The following is a 6,000-nucleotide window of genomic DNA, read 5'->3' as shown; positions in this document are numbered from 1 at the left end:
GGAAAACAGTTATACCAGAGAATTAACATCACAGCTAAAAGCTCTAGAACACAAAGAAGCAAACTCCCCCAGGAGGAGTAGACGCCAGGAAATAATCAAATTGAGGGCTGAAATCAACAAAGTAGAAACCAGGAAAACAATACAAAGAATCAATGCAACGAAGAGTTGGTTCTTTGAGAAAATCAACAAGATAGACAAACCTTTGTCCAAACTTACCAAACAGCAGAGAGTGAACACGCAAATTAACAAAATCAGAAATGAAAAGGGGGACATAACAACAGACTCTGAGGAAATCCAGAGAATCATTAGGTCATACTTTGAAAACCTGTACTCCACAAAATTCGAAAATTTAAAGGAAATGGATGACTTCCTGGACAGCTATCATTAGCCAAAACTAAATCAAGAACAGATAAGCAATTTAAATAGACCTATAACCCCTATGGAAATAGAAGCTGTCATCAAAAGTCTCCCAACCAAAAAAAGTCCAGGTCCAGATGGCCTCAGTGCAGAATTCTACCACATATTCAAAGAACAGCTTATACCAATTCTTCTCAAAGTGTTCCACACAATAGAAGCAGAAGGGTCTTTGCCAAACTCTTTCTATGAGGCTTCAATAACCTTGATCCCCAAGCAACACAAAGATACAACCAAGAAAGAGAACTTCAGACCAATATCCCTCATGAACATTGATGCAAAAATACTCAATAAAATACTGGCAAATCGGATCCAAGAACACATCAAAACAATCATTCACCACGATCAAGTAGGTTTCATCCCAGGGATGCAGGGATGTTTCAACATACGAAAATCCATCAACGTAATCCACCATATAAACAAGCTGAAATACAAAAATCACATGATCATCTCACTAGATGCTGAAAAAGCCTTTGACAAAATCCAACACCCCTTCATGATAAAGGTCTTGGAGAGATCTGGGATAACAGGGACATACTTAAACATAATAAAAGCCATATACAGTAAACCAACAGCCAACATCAAACTAAATGGACAGAAACTCAACGCAATTCCTCTAAAATCAGGAACAAAACAAGGCTGTCCACTCTCTCCATACCTTTTCAACATGGTACTTGAAGTTCTAGCTATAGCCATACGACAACAAAGGGGGATAAAGGGGATACAAATTGGGAAGGAAGAAGTCAAACTTTCACTGTTTGCAGACGATATGATAGTTTACATCAATGACCCAAAGAACTCTACCAGGGAACTCTTACAGCTGATTAACACCTTCAGCAAAGTGGCAGGTTACAAGATCAACTCAAGAAAGTCAGTAGCCCTACTATATACAGATGATAAAAGGGCTGAAAGAGAAATCAGAGAAACATCACCCTTTACAATTGCCACAAACAATATAAAATACCTTGGGGTAACGCTAACCAAACAAGTGAAAGACCTGTATCGTAAGAACTTTGAATCTTTAAAGAAAGAAATTAAAGAAGCCCTCAGAAAATGGAAAGATCTCCCATGCTCTTGGATAGGTAGGATCAATGTAGTAAAAATGGCAATCCTGCCAAAAGCAATCTACAGATTCAATGCTATCCCCATTAAAATCCCAGCACAATTCTTCACAGACCTTGAAAGAACAATAATCAATTTTGTATGGAAAAACAAAAGACCCAGGATAGCCAAAACAACCCTGTTCAACAAGGCAACGTCCGGAGGCATCACTATCCCTGACCTCAAGCTCTATTATAGAGCTATAGTCCTGAAAACAGCTTGGTATTGGCACAAAAATAGACAGGCAGACCAATGGAATCGAATTGAAAATCCGGGTATTAACCCACACACGTACGAACATCTGATCTTTGACAAAGAAGCTAAAAATATACAATGGAATAAAGAAAGCATCTTCAACAAATGGTGCTGGCATAATTGGAGACTGGCATGTAGAAAAATGCGGATCGATCCATGTTTATCGCCATGCACAAAACTTAAGTCCAAATGGATCAAAGACCTCAACATAAATCCAGCCACACTGAACCTCTTATGAGAGAAAGTGGGTGGTACCCTTGAAAGAATTGGTACAGGAGACAGCTTCCTGAACATAACACCAGTAGCACAGACAGTGAGATCAACAATTAATAAATGGGACCTACTGAAACTGAGAAGCTTCTGTAAGGCAAAGGACACAGTCAGCAAGACAAAAAGGCAGCCCACAGAATGGGAAAAAAATATTCACTAATCCCACATCTGACAGAGGGTTGATCTCCAAAATTTACAAAGAACTCAAGAAGCAAGTCTCCAAAACACCAAAGGACCCAATTAAGAAGTGGGCTGCAGAACTAAATAGAGAGTTTTCAATAGAGGAGTCTAAAATGGCTGAGAGGCACTTGAGAAAGTGCTCAACATCCTTAGCCATCCGGGAAATGCAAATCAAAGCAACTCTGAGATACCATCTCACTCCTGTCAGAATGGCTAAAATCAAAAACACCAATGACAATTTATGCTGGAGAGGATGTGGTGAAAGGGGACACTCCTCCATTGCTGGTGGGAGTGCCAACTGGTTCAGCCACTTTGGAAAGCAGTATGGAGATTCCTCAGAAAAATGGGAATAAACCTACCACAAGACCCAGCAACTGCACTCTTAGGCATATATCCAAAGATGCCCATTCATATAACAAAGATGTCTGTTCCACTATGTTCATAGCAGCTTTATTTGTAATAGCCAGAACTTGGAAGCAACCTAGATGTCCCTCACCCGAAGAATGGATAGAGAAAATGTGGTACATCTACACAATGGAGTACTATTCAGCAGAAAAAAATAATGGAATCATGAGATTTGCAGGCAAATGGATGACACTAGAAGAAACCATCCTGAGTGAGGTAACCCAGTCACAAAAAGAGAAGCATGGCATGTACTCTCTCATATATGGATTTTAGACATAGATCTGGGGAGTGCCAGCCTACAATCCTATTGCCAGAGAGTCTGGGAAACAGAAACTTCATTTACTGGCTGGTTAAGTACTGAGCTGAACTCAAGAAAGCCAGTATCAGAGAGGGAGGACCGATGATCAAAGGGATTAAGACTGGGCTGGTTGAACCCCCCAGAAACAGCTGACCAGACAAAGGTTAACTCTTGAATCCCAGGCATCAGCCTGGGAATCCAGCATGGGACTGATCAAGACCCCCTGAATCTGGGTGTCAGTGAGGAGGCCTAGGTAATCTATTGAGCCTTGGACAGCAGATCAGTACCCATCCCAAGTATACACACGGTCTCTGGACTCCCATAGAACAATGTGAGGTGCACTCTCACCCTGAACTCTTGGGGAAGGGTTTAGGCCCTACCCTATATGAAATGACAGACTATGCACACCCCCATGGAGGGCCTCACCCTCCCTGGGGTAATGAGGGGATAACGGGGGGGGTGGAGGGCTCGGGAGGAAGGGAGGGAATGGGAGAGGGACCTGGAACTGACTTGTGAAGCAACCTTGTTTCTTATCTAAATTTAAAATGGAAAATAAAAAAAATATTAATAAAAAAAAAAAGAGTTCCCTCGTTGAGTTCTTTGGGTCATTTATGTAAACTATCATATCATCTGCAAATAGTGAAAGTTTGACCCCTTCCTTTCTAATTTGTATCCCCTCGATCTCCTTTTATTGTCTTATGGCTCTCACTAGAACTTCAAGTACAATATTGATAAGGTGTGGAGAGAGTGGACAGCCTTGTCTTGTTCCTGATTTTAGCGGAATTGTGTTGAATTTCTGTCCATTTAGTTGGATGTTGGCTGTTGGTTTTCTGTATATAGCTTTTATTATACTTAGGTATGTTCCTGTTATCCCAGATCTCTCCAAGGCCTTTATCATGAAGGGGTACTGGATTTTGTCAAAGGCTTTTTCAGCATCTAGTGAGATGATCATGTTGTTTTTGTTCTTCAGCTTGTTTATATGGTGGATTACGTTGATGAATTTTCATATGTTGAACCATCCCTGCATCCCTGGGATGAAACCTACTTGATCGTGGTGAATGATTGTTTTGATGTGTTCTTGGATCCGATTTGCCAGTATTTTATTGAGTATTTTTGCATCAATGTTCATGAGGGATATTGGTCTGAAGTTCTCTTTTTAAGTTGTGTCTTTGTGTGGCTTGGGGAATCAAGGTTATTGAAGACTCGTAGAAAGAGTTTGGCAAAGACCCTTCTGCGTCTATTGTGTGGAATACTTTGAGAAGAATTGGTATAAGCTGTTCTTTGAATTTCTGGTAGAATTCTGCACTGAGGCCATCTGTACCTGGGCTTTTTTTTTGGTTGGGAGACTTTTGATGACTGCTTCTATTTCCCTTGGGGTTATAGGTCTTTTTAAATTGCTTACTGCTCTTGATTTAATTTTGGCAAGTTATAGCTATCCAGGAAGTCATCCTTTTCCTTTAAATTTTCGAATTTTGTGGAGTATAGGTTTTCAAAGTATGACTTGATGATTCTCTGAATTTCCTCAGAGTCTGTTGTTATGTCCCCTTTTCATTTCTGATTTTGCTAATTTGCATGTCTCTCTTGTTTTTTTCAAAGAACCAACTCTTCGTTGCATTGATTCTCTGTATTGTTTTCCTAGTTTCTACTTTATTGATCTCAGCCCTCTATTTGATTATTTCCTGGCATTTACTCCTCCTGGGGGAGTTTGCTTCTTTGTGTTCTAGAGCTTTCAGCTAGTATAACTATTCTCCAGTTTCTTCATGTGGGCACTTAGTGGTATGAACTTCCCCCGTAGCACTGCTTTCAAAGTGTCCTATATGTTTGTGTATGTTGTGTCTTCATTCTCATTGAATTCTAGGAAGTCTTTAATTTCTCTTTTTATTGCTTCTTTGACCCAGGAATGGTACAGTTGTGCATCATTCAATTTCCATGTATTTGTAGGGTTTCTGCAATTTGTGTTGTTGTTGAATTCTAATTTTAACACATGGTGATTTGATAAGATGCATGGAGTTATTCCAATTTTTTCGTAGTGCTGAGGTTTGATATGGTGCCAAGTATGTGGTCGATTTTTGAGAAGGTTCCATGTGGTGGTGAGAAGAAGGTATATTCTTTTTTATGTGGATGAAATGTTCTATAGATGACTGTCTGTTAATCCCAGTTGTGTCATTACTTCTATTAGACCCTTTGCTTCTTTGTTGAATTTCTATCTGGTATTCCTGTTTAGTGGTGAGAGTGCGGTGTTGAAATCTCCCACTATAAGTGTGTGGGGCTTTATAAGTGATTTAAATTTTAGTAATGTTTCTTTTATGAACGTGGATGCCTTTGTATTTGTGGCATAGATGTTCAGGATAGAAACTTCATCTTGGTGTATTTTGCCTGTAATGAGTATTTAATGACCTCCTTCATCTTTTTGGATTGATTTTATTTTAAAGTCTAATTTGTTAGATATTAGGATTGCTACCCCCCTTGTTTCTTGGGTTCATTTGATTGGAAAAATTTTTCCCAACCTTTAACTCTCAGGTAATGTCTGTCTTTGAGGGTGAGGTATGTTTCTTGTATGCAGCAGAAGGATGTGTTCTGTCTTCGAATCCATTCTGCTAGCCTGTGTCTTTTTGTGGGTGAGTTAATGCCATTAATGTTGAGGGATATTAATGAGCATTGATTGCTCATTTTTCTTTGATTTGGAATGGTTGTTGTTGGTGGAATTTCACCCCTTTGTTCTTTTGGCTGTTGGTAGATTGGGATTCTCTAATGCCTATGTTTTTCTGGTTGTAGTTAACTTCCATGGGTTGGAGTTTTCCTTTCAGAACTTTCTGTAGGGCTGGGTTGGTGGATACGTATTGCTTGAATCTAGTGTTGTCATGGAATATCTTGTTTTCTCCATCTATAGTGATTGAGAGCTTTGCCGGGTATAGTAGTCTGGGCTTGCATCCATGGTCTCTTAGTGTTGGTAGAACATCTATCCAGGACCTTCTGGCTTTCAGAGTTTCCATGGAGAATCATGTGCAATTCTGATAGGTTTGTCTTCATATGTTACTTGGCCTTTTTCCTTAGCTGCTCTTAATATTCTTTCTTTA

The sequence above is a fragment of the Mesocricetus auratus genome, unplaced genomic scaffold, assembly GCF_017639785.1.
Source record: "Mesocricetus auratus isolate SY011 unplaced genomic scaffold, BCM_Maur_2.0 Super-Scaffold_100015, whole genome shotgun sequence".
Lineage (NCBI taxonomy): Eukaryota > Metazoa > Chordata > Mammalia > Rodentia > Cricetidae > Mesocricetus > Mesocricetus auratus.
The sequence above is the reverse complement of the archived record's forward strand: the minus strand, read 5'-3'. Positions refer to the sequence as shown.